The 9,303-nt window shown below is 40.4% G+C and overlaps 1 protein-coding gene across 1 annotated transcript in view; it reads right to left on the bottom strand.

The window, feature by feature from the left end:
* Nucleotides 1-7,582, bottom strand: part of LOC102197715 (speckle-type POZ protein) — a 17,489-nt gene extending 9,907 nt beyond the window's left edge. Inside the window, exon 1 of the mRNA XM_005749303.1 lies at nucleotides 7,483-7,582. The gene's annotated coding sequence lies outside the window, so the exon portion shown is untranslated. The remainder of the gene's footprint in view (nucleotides 1-7,482) is intronic.
* Nucleotides 7,583-9,303: the final 1,721 nt, after the last annotated feature.

The raw sequence follows: 9,303 nt of genomic DNA, 5'->3' as shown, positions 1-9,303 counted from the left end.
CACACACACACACACACGCACACACACGCACACACACACACGCACACGCACACACACACACTTTATTCCTTACACACAAATAAGCCACAACATTAAAGTGTTTATATTGATTATCTTGTTTTAATCCAAGATTCTCATGAGAAGCCTTTCTGCCCTGACATTCACACACTCCCAAAGCTGCCCGGGAACAGCTTGAGGAAGTTTGGAAGACAACAAAGAGTCCAAAGCTTAACTCCAAACTCCCCATTTCTCCTAGTAAAAAGGTGGTGTCAACCATAAGGCACAGGGGCCTGACTGCTTCATGTCTCTATTGTAATCTAAACATCAATAAAAACCTACAAGTCAAATATCAATCCACAACTGAAAAGACAAAGAACAAGTGCAATATTTTCCCTCTTTAAGGAAAGTTTAATACAACCGTTCGCCTCTTTTGTAGGTGCCCTTTAAAAGATTTAAATAAATATCCGTTTATTTTTTTTTAATTTTGTGGGAAATTAAGACAAACGGGGCTTTAAAAAGCTTTGAAATTTGATCTAACAATCTAGTTTTGTTGATGTTATATGGTATATAACACAAAAAAATAGTTCCCCACATCTAAACACAGAATTGTATAGTGGGTTTTCACGGTGCGTCATCAAACCGGAAGTCGCCATATTGGAGATACTGGAGTTAAACAAAGCGCGCGCAATCAAACAGAGTCTAAACGTCGAACGAAAGGAAATGGTGAATTATTGCCGTGTTTATGGCTGTACCAATCGGTCAGACTGTGAAAAACATTTGCAGTCTTATAGACTGCCAAAAGTTATTACAAATCAGGGAGAACAATGCCGAAAGTTATTAGAGGAAAGGAGGCGGTTGCGGTTAGCGAAGCTAAACCAGGATCTACAAGGCAAAAATCTAGACAACATTCGAATTTGTTCTGCTCATTTCTTTTTCTATAGTTAAGCATACTTAATAAAATATACTCGAAGTATGCTACTTTTTGGTAAGGGATGATATCATACAGTTAAGGTTTGGTTGATTAAAGATGTTATTGCATTACTTACTTTGGCATTCACAACACATCTGTCGCTGATGACTTGATACTGCATCTCCCTCACCCATCCACACACCATCTGGTTATAGGCCTCCAAATTTTATAAGATATTAAGGTCTTCTGCTGTGTATGGGCTTGGCGAGAAAACCAGATAGTTGACGATATCAGGATATGCAATAGACGGAAGACTCTCCAGGTCGTCATTGATCCAAATGAAGGAGTCAATTCGTTTGGATCTGCACCACCAATAAACCTCAACTTTTCCAAATATCGTGCCCTTTGCTGCGGACCAAGTCCTTCCCTGTATGCCTTTGCATCTATAACGCATTTGAGGAGCTTTTCTGTGGTTTCAGACAGTGTTTGCAGTGTTTACCTCCGAGTGCCTCTGGTTTATTGGTGTTGTGTTAACACAACACGAATCTCTGTTAATCTGTTTCCATCCCCCCCATTTCTTATTTCCATTTCAACAGTCCTTGAACCGTTCATCCGTCTCTACCGGTGTCTCACACACGGAGCCTTTAATGTTTTTACGTCTTCATCCATAAATTCAATTTGGGACCAAAACTTGGTGTAACAAGTGGGAAGGTTGGGACCGCCAAGCTTTCTGATTCTGATAATTACACCGAATGCAGGTGAGATGCCAACAGTGAAAGTTCTTCAAGGCTCAATGAATTAAATACTGGATTCAGGACTAACTTTAGTATTTGATTTGCAATGGATATTCATGACTATCCATGTTTCCTTAGCAACCTTGGTTAAAATCAGCTGAGCTCATTACTACAGCAGCATACTTAAGGCTTTGTAATATGTAACTTTTCATTAACATAAATATCCAATCAGTCAATCACATGACAGCAACTCAATGTACTGAGGCATGCAGACAGTCAAGACAGCTGGCTGAAATTCAGTCTTCTCCTGGGGTATGATACTTCATATGTTTTTGACGGTGGCAACTGGCAAGATGGAGACACAGAAGAAAGTACAGAGAAAGAAATTAAACTTAAAGTGATAGAGAGGCCAAATAGAAAAAACAGGCAGCGAATGAAAGATGGAACACCGTCCAAGGAACTATTCACCAAGATAAATTGCCATGAAAACAGGTTGGATGGAGACAAAAGAAAATCAAACTGAGGTGTGAGAGAGCAATCAAATATAGATTTGTGGACTGAGGTGAAGATGCACACTGTATGGAAACTTTAGGTTCTGCACATTTCAAGAGCTGCAGGACCTCTTAATCAAGACACACAGATTTAGGGTAGTGCACTGATAACGAAACAGCTGAACTCATCATCAGCCTATCAGGTCTTAGAGTTTATTTTCTTTAAAAACAATTATTGCTCAACCCAAAAACTGACAATCCTCATTTCTTCAGTCTACAGCGAGTCTATAAAGCTATATGTGCATGTAATTAATTTTTTTTTTTGGTCAACGTGGCAACAGAGTTACTGCTAATTTAAACAGGACGTTATCTGCTGCTGTAGCTTTGCACTAAAGCCACACAGCAGTTGAAACAGAGAGTGCCTTTTGCTGTCAGGAAGGTTATAGAAGCACATTATATGACAGCATTTACTGCAGGAATTGTTCATCCAACACACCTAACAGTTAAGACATTTTTATAGATTTGTCACTGACAAGTAATAGAAGGAGTACGCTGCAACCCTATTTCAAAAAGGTTTGTTGCTTTATCTTATTTGAAATTGGCAAGTTTTCGTGTTGTTTTAGTGTACACTGCAAGTTGCATGCAGCAGCTGGTTTGCTGTATTTCAGATGAAGCCGTTTCATTAGGACTTGGTGTTAAAAAGCTCTTGATACTAACTTGCATCAGTCTCTTTGGTCTTTGTCAGTATCCTGTCAAATATTTTTTGTGGCGTGTTCCCATCTCTGAATGGAGGGCCTATGAAAAGAGGATGACACGTGCTGTGCAGATTGTAAAGTCCTTTGTGACAAATTTGTGATGTGTGAAAATACACTATATAAATGGAAATGATTCAGTAACTTTAAAATGTCATTCACAGAGGTCAAAGGGTTTGTGATAAATTCATGCAGCTTAATTTACACCTGATAATCTAAACACTTATCACCAGTTAGGGGGAAGTACTAAAACTCATTCTGGCAGTCCACTGAGCCTGTGCAATTAATGTTAAAAGACAAATGCTACAACTGCTAACCTGGCTAATGTATGTTATTCCCTAATAACCATGTTAACATTTTTGACATATTTAAAAAAGTACAGCAGAGCTTTTACATGTAAGGGCAGGGACAAAAACAATGTGTTAACGCCTACTGGAGGAATGCAGTTTCCTTTAGTTTGCTGTAGCTTATCGTTCACATCGCTTTGGCTCAAGCATGCTGTTGTGCTTGACTGCAGCTTAGAGTCCACACATGGAGTTATCTTAACCATTTTCCTTCTGGTTGTTTAGTTATGAGCTCATACATTCAAAGTGTTCATACATTTCAAGTAAACTGTCAGAAAGGTTTTATTTTATGACGTTACACCCATCTATCTTAACCGCTTATCCAACTCAGGTAGCGTCTCATCAGCTGTTACTGGGCAAGAGGCAAGGTGCACCCTGAACAGCTTTCAAGGCTATCACAGGGCCCACACATAGAGATAGACAACCAGTCACACTCACATTTACACCTAGTTTTAGAATAAATTGAAAGACCTAACATGTGTGTCTTTGTACTGTAGAAGGAGGCCATTGCACCTGGAGAAAACCCATGCAGGTAAAGTGGGAACAGGCAAAATCCAAACAGACAAGCTACAGCTAGCAAGCGGGTTCAAACCAGGAGCTCTCTTGCTGTGAGGAGACCGTGCTAAGCACTCCACCACCATATTGTCCATTTATAATGGTAACATAAGGGGCATAAGCAAATTAAAAAGTATTATTCATTTGCTTAGGTCTTTTCTTATAAAAAATGTAAGCAGAAAAAGAGCAGTATTGTGTAAGACATAGCAACTATATTGATATTGGCAATATACAGTCCAATCATTTTAGCAAAAGCTAGGGCAAGGCTCTTACAATAATAACACCTGGAATCAAAACACAGCAGATTGCAAAAGTACATTCAAAGCCTGGGAGATGTTACAGGAAATAAAACTCCATTAACCTGTCAATTGTCAAGCCTTTTCAATTTTCAAACACAAAAAAGGCCAAACTTCACAGAGCTGCTGACATCATCCAACGTGACAGCTTTGGCTACAAAAACCCACCGAGTAACTACACAACATAAAAAGAAAATAATAGGAAAACAAATCTTGGCAAAGGGTGACATAGACTATAAAGTGGATCTGAGTTCAACACAAAACTCCACGATTACTTTGCGAACACAAAAAACGATCCTGGTATATATTGAGAGGACAGCTGAGACTGCGGTAAATTTGCTCAGCTCAGATGGGGTCCAGTATGTTTGGTTTGCGCCTGACCAGAATTATCACAATCAAAGCAAACCCCCAACACTGGGAGCTCTGGATGTGGGATTGTGAGGATGTGTGACTGCATGAGAGCTAAGGTGTTTATAGACGGCACAATGAATGACTCCTAGTCTGCAGAAGCCTGTCAGAAGAGGAACTACCCAAAGCGTAGTGCCAAAAATCACAGGTGGGGTGGGGGGCAAAAACTAAGACAAAAAGTATGTTGTCTAACTTGAATCCAAAAGAGCACCTTCAGGATATTTTAGAGACAAAGGAAGAGAAATGCAACGAGTCAAGCAGAAACAAGCTCTCCGTATATCTGTGCAGCGCTATGCAAAGGAGGACTGAGTCCATCACCAACAAATGAAGGTGGATATGCGATAAAAATAAATAAATGATTAAAATCATGGTAAGAAAAGTGTAACTGTTGCTGCATTTTCAATGGCAAGTAAAAACTATTAGTAATATTTTTCCTATTCAAATAAGACCAAATGCAGTTAATGCAAATGATCCTGCTGTATACTGGACATGTTTTATTTGTAGGTGATAAAAATAATAAATAAAAACCTGTGGAGATGTGGAATACACACTGTGGCAGTTATGCGTTTCCTGACATTTTACTCACCTGACTTAAAAAAGGTGACGAAAAAAAGGACAAATCAATCTCTACTCTAAATTAAAGACTGGAGGTTTGGAGGCATTTCAGACAGCAATTTTCAACGGGGGGGATGAAAAAAAAAATTGCAGGCCTTGTCGAAGTGTCAGTGAACACAATGTCTGTTTCCAAAGCTTTGGTCTTTGAGGACTGCAGTAAGCCACAGAAAACCTTAAAACTATAATTGGTACAGGGACCGGGGATCGATTGCAGGGCGCGTGTTTGGCCTCTGTGGGAGCGATTTCATATTCTGCCCTCGGTCACGGTGCTCCTCCTTTCCTAAAAACTCAATCTCGGAGAGGTATGAACTATTGATTTTGCTACAGCGATCAGCTTGCCTCGTTCTCATCCTCAACTTTGCGCAGACCCGCAATTACACTGAAGGGGATTTGACAGGGCGAAAAAGCATTAGCAGCCAGGTTTCGGCTCCTGTCTGTACTTCCCGAGCAAAACCCCGCTCGCTTCACCACGTACATGAGGGTTAAAGGGAGGACAGGCCTCAATGCATTGCTAAGATCGCTGGTCACCTGGTTCATATTGTTACCAACAGATACACTTATTGTCTTAACCTCCAAAGACACATGGGAGTATCAGAGTAGTATTACTGTTTTCAATTTGCTTAATTTTGTATCAAACATTGGCTTAGTTTTGGGGGGGGGTTTGAAGCTCAAAAACTAAATGATCCTTTGGAGACATTTATCTAACCACACAGTACTCAACTGAAATGAAATAAGTTAACATAGACCTGCATTTAGGGTCAGTGTGCTCATTATAATACATAATCCCCTACATCTTAATGAGCTAATAAACCCAGAGTGCATCCCTTTAGCGCAAATCCTGACATGTCAACCATGTCTATTATGTAAGAAGGGAAAATTAAGTAGCACAGATGCCATTCATTAACACAACAGTCAGTGGTCTGACTGAGTGGTCTGAATTTTTTAAATAAAAATCACCCAAATATTAATTAAAATGTTATTTTGATTGCAGTAATTTAAACCCATCACTGAGCCCTTCCTAGGGATGAAGCCAATGCTTGTGACTCAGAAATCACAATCATATGCATTAAGTTGAAAACCTATTTGAGATTTCAGCTGCAGCAGTCACTCTGCAACCTATGCGTTTTTAACAAAATAGCAATGAAAGCTCACAGGCAGTGGATTTTTCTTAGTGGGTCATCCCACTAAAGGTGAACTCAGCTCAACTGAGTTAAGTATAGGGGGGGTGGAAAAAAAAAGATGAGCTCAGGGAAAAAACAGATTAAAGGCCACTTCAAGTCTGCTGCACGGCAGGTTTTTGATTTGGCAAAAGAAATGCATTGCTGGAATCAGTGCAACTGCTGCAAGACAGCCCTGCACTGCAAGTAATACTCAGCATCACCAAAATATAGAGCTGCAAGTCTATGTTCTGATAAATTATTTGATTGGCGAGGGGAAAGGCTTCTTAAAAACAAAGTTTCTCAAAGCCACAGTTTACAACTCAGTTTACCTGCCAGAAATACAGCACAGCTGCATCAGAGATGTAGACGTCCTCCTTTAGATTTGAGATAAACACATAAATAACATGACTGGTTTAAGACTTTGTTTGTTTACACTGACCTGACTCACTCATTACTCTGCCTAAACCGAGAAGGCAATCAGTGTTCACAGTGAACTTTGACTCACAATTTCCACCCAAACAATAATCCCTGACAGCTGGTCACCTCACCACTTTGAGAGCAGCATGGTTTATACACTTTACAGGAATACAAGTCATAACCACATGAGCACTTCCACGGATAAACCTTTCGAGTTAAAACAGCCTGCACTGACTGAGCAGTGAGTGAATGACTCCAATAAACAGTATGACGGAGGCCCAGTTGTGAATTCCAAATCTAATTGAATGCAACACCACAAAGTTTAAACATGGTATTTTTCTGAGTATTTCTTTGAAGTTGAAGAGCCTGTACTTTAATTTAGTTCATGCCGGGAAGTTAAACTCACTTAATGTAGGCGGTGACAGTAGCAGGTAGTTAACCTGCTAACAATGTGCACTAATCGACACTGGTATTTCGTTTTGAAATGGCACCGCATTTTAATTATGAATGCAGACCATTGTGGTCATAAAATAGAAACGTGACAGTCTCTGGCATAGCTATTAATACATAAATCCTGCCGGTAATCCAGACAATGCACCAATAGCACCACAGCTTAAGCGGGGAGAGCTACTTGGCTAGTTAGCCCTTTGCCTTTAGCAGCTAACCTAAGCCAAACAAAAAGGTCGGGGAAATAACTGCGCAAACTACAGCTAAAAATGCTACACGACTACCTTTGTCGTGTTTCTTTAAGTCCTTAATCCCTATCTCACGGCTTTCTTTTTATTTTCCGCTAGACTCACCTTAATGTTGGATTTAATTACAACGCTAGTTGGCCGGAGTCTTGTGTTGTTGTTAGCTAGCTGGCTGTTGAGCTGGACCACTATAGCAGTGTCTCACAAATAGCACACCCTGCTGTCTGGGAGTAATTTCACAAACCACTGCTATATATCCATCTATAAATGTGGTCTGAAGTTCATAAACACTTATCATCATGTCACGGTGATTTTCAGCTTTTTTATTTTCAGCTTTTTTATTTTCAGCTTAATTATTTGTTTGAACTATTCTTTTCTGGGGTGTAATGACTGTACAACAACAAAAGTATTCTGGGTGCACAAGTTTAATTCCATTTTCAAATTCAAATTCAAATTTTATCTGAATTAACACACACAGCCATACACAGTACAACATGTGGTGAAATGCTTATTGCTGTGCAATACCCGACCATTAAATGACAGTAAGATTTACAGATTACTACAAAATTTACAGGTTTTAACTTGGAAATTTACAGTAAAAATGTGCAAATAACAGTTCATGAAATAAATTATGAATAAAAAAGAAAGAAGAAAGAAAGAAGAACTTATTAATTATAAGAAGTGTGCAAAAAACCAGAGTGCGTGTGGTGATGTGATGCGTGTGGCAGAGTCCAGTCCTACCCCTGGTTCAGGGTCCGAATAGCCTGGGGGAAGAAGCTCGTCCTCATTCTTTCTATTTTGGCCTTAAGGGAGCAGAAGCGCTTCCCAGGCCTCAACAGTGAGAAGAGTCCATTGTTGGGATGGTAGAGGTCCATCATAATCTTCCTGGCTTTAGTCTTTCACCGCTTGGTGTAAATGGACAGCAGGTCAGGAAGTTCTGATCGAATGATGCGTTCAGCCGAGTGCACCACTCTTTGCAGATCTTGTCTGTCCTGCTTGGTGCTGTTCCCAAACCAGGTGCAGATGTTTCCCATCAGGACGCTCTCAATGGTGCAGGAGTAGAAGTTCTTAAGCACCCTCAGTGGCAGATGGAAGTCTCTAAGTCTTTTGAGTTTTCTCTAATCGACACAGGGTCAACATTGTACATACAGGCTCAAATATAAACATACACTCACTTAAATCGTTTATGTGTTGCTTAAGGTTTTACAGTGTCCAACACTCAGAGCAATAGGGAAGTCCAAGTAGCTCACTGAAGATTTAATATGAACTGTAGATTTACACAAGCTAGCAAGGTATTTTGGAGCCATTTCTAAACAACGGCACTATCCAAGATAATCAGTTCAAACTTTATTAAAGTACAACTTATTTTGATGTCTCATTTTGCCAAGGTCTGGAAGAAGACCCTCGGATAAGAGAGAAAATTGGTTAGGATGTTCAAGAACAACAGCTCTGGCCAAGAATGCACATGGGGTGATCGTGGCTCAAGAGTTGGGAGTTCGCCTTGTAATCGGAAGGTTGCCGGTTCGAGCCCCGGCTTGGACAGTCTCTGTCGTTGTGTCCTTGGGCAAGACACTTCACCCGTTGCCTACTGGTGGTGGTCAGAGGGCCCGGTGGCGCCAGTGTCCGGCAGCCTCGCCTCTGTCAGTGCGCCCCAGGGTGGCTGTGGCTACACTGTAGCTTGCCATCACCAGTGTGTGAATGTGTGTGTGAATGGGTGGATGACTGGATATGTAAAGCGCTTTGGGGTCCTTAGGGACTAGTAAAGCGCTGTATAAATACAGGCCATTTACCATTTTTTACCATCTATTCCAAATCTGACACCTTCAAGCTCAATTTAGAATTAGATTTGCTATATGGACAAGCCAAATCCATTCTAGGGAAGAGTATTATGGTCAACTGAGAAAAAGATGAGCTATTTGGCCACAACAA

This window comes from Pundamilia nyererei, unplaced genomic scaffold (assembly GCF_000239375.1).
Source record: "Pundamilia nyererei isolate P.nyererei 1_Seehausen unplaced genomic scaffold, PunNye1.0 scaffold00240, whole genome shotgun sequence".
Classification (NCBI taxonomy): domain Eukaryota; kingdom Metazoa; phylum Chordata; class Actinopteri; order Cichliformes; family Cichlidae; genus Pundamilia; species Pundamilia nyererei.
This window is presented reverse-complemented; position numbering and strand designations above follow the sequence as displayed.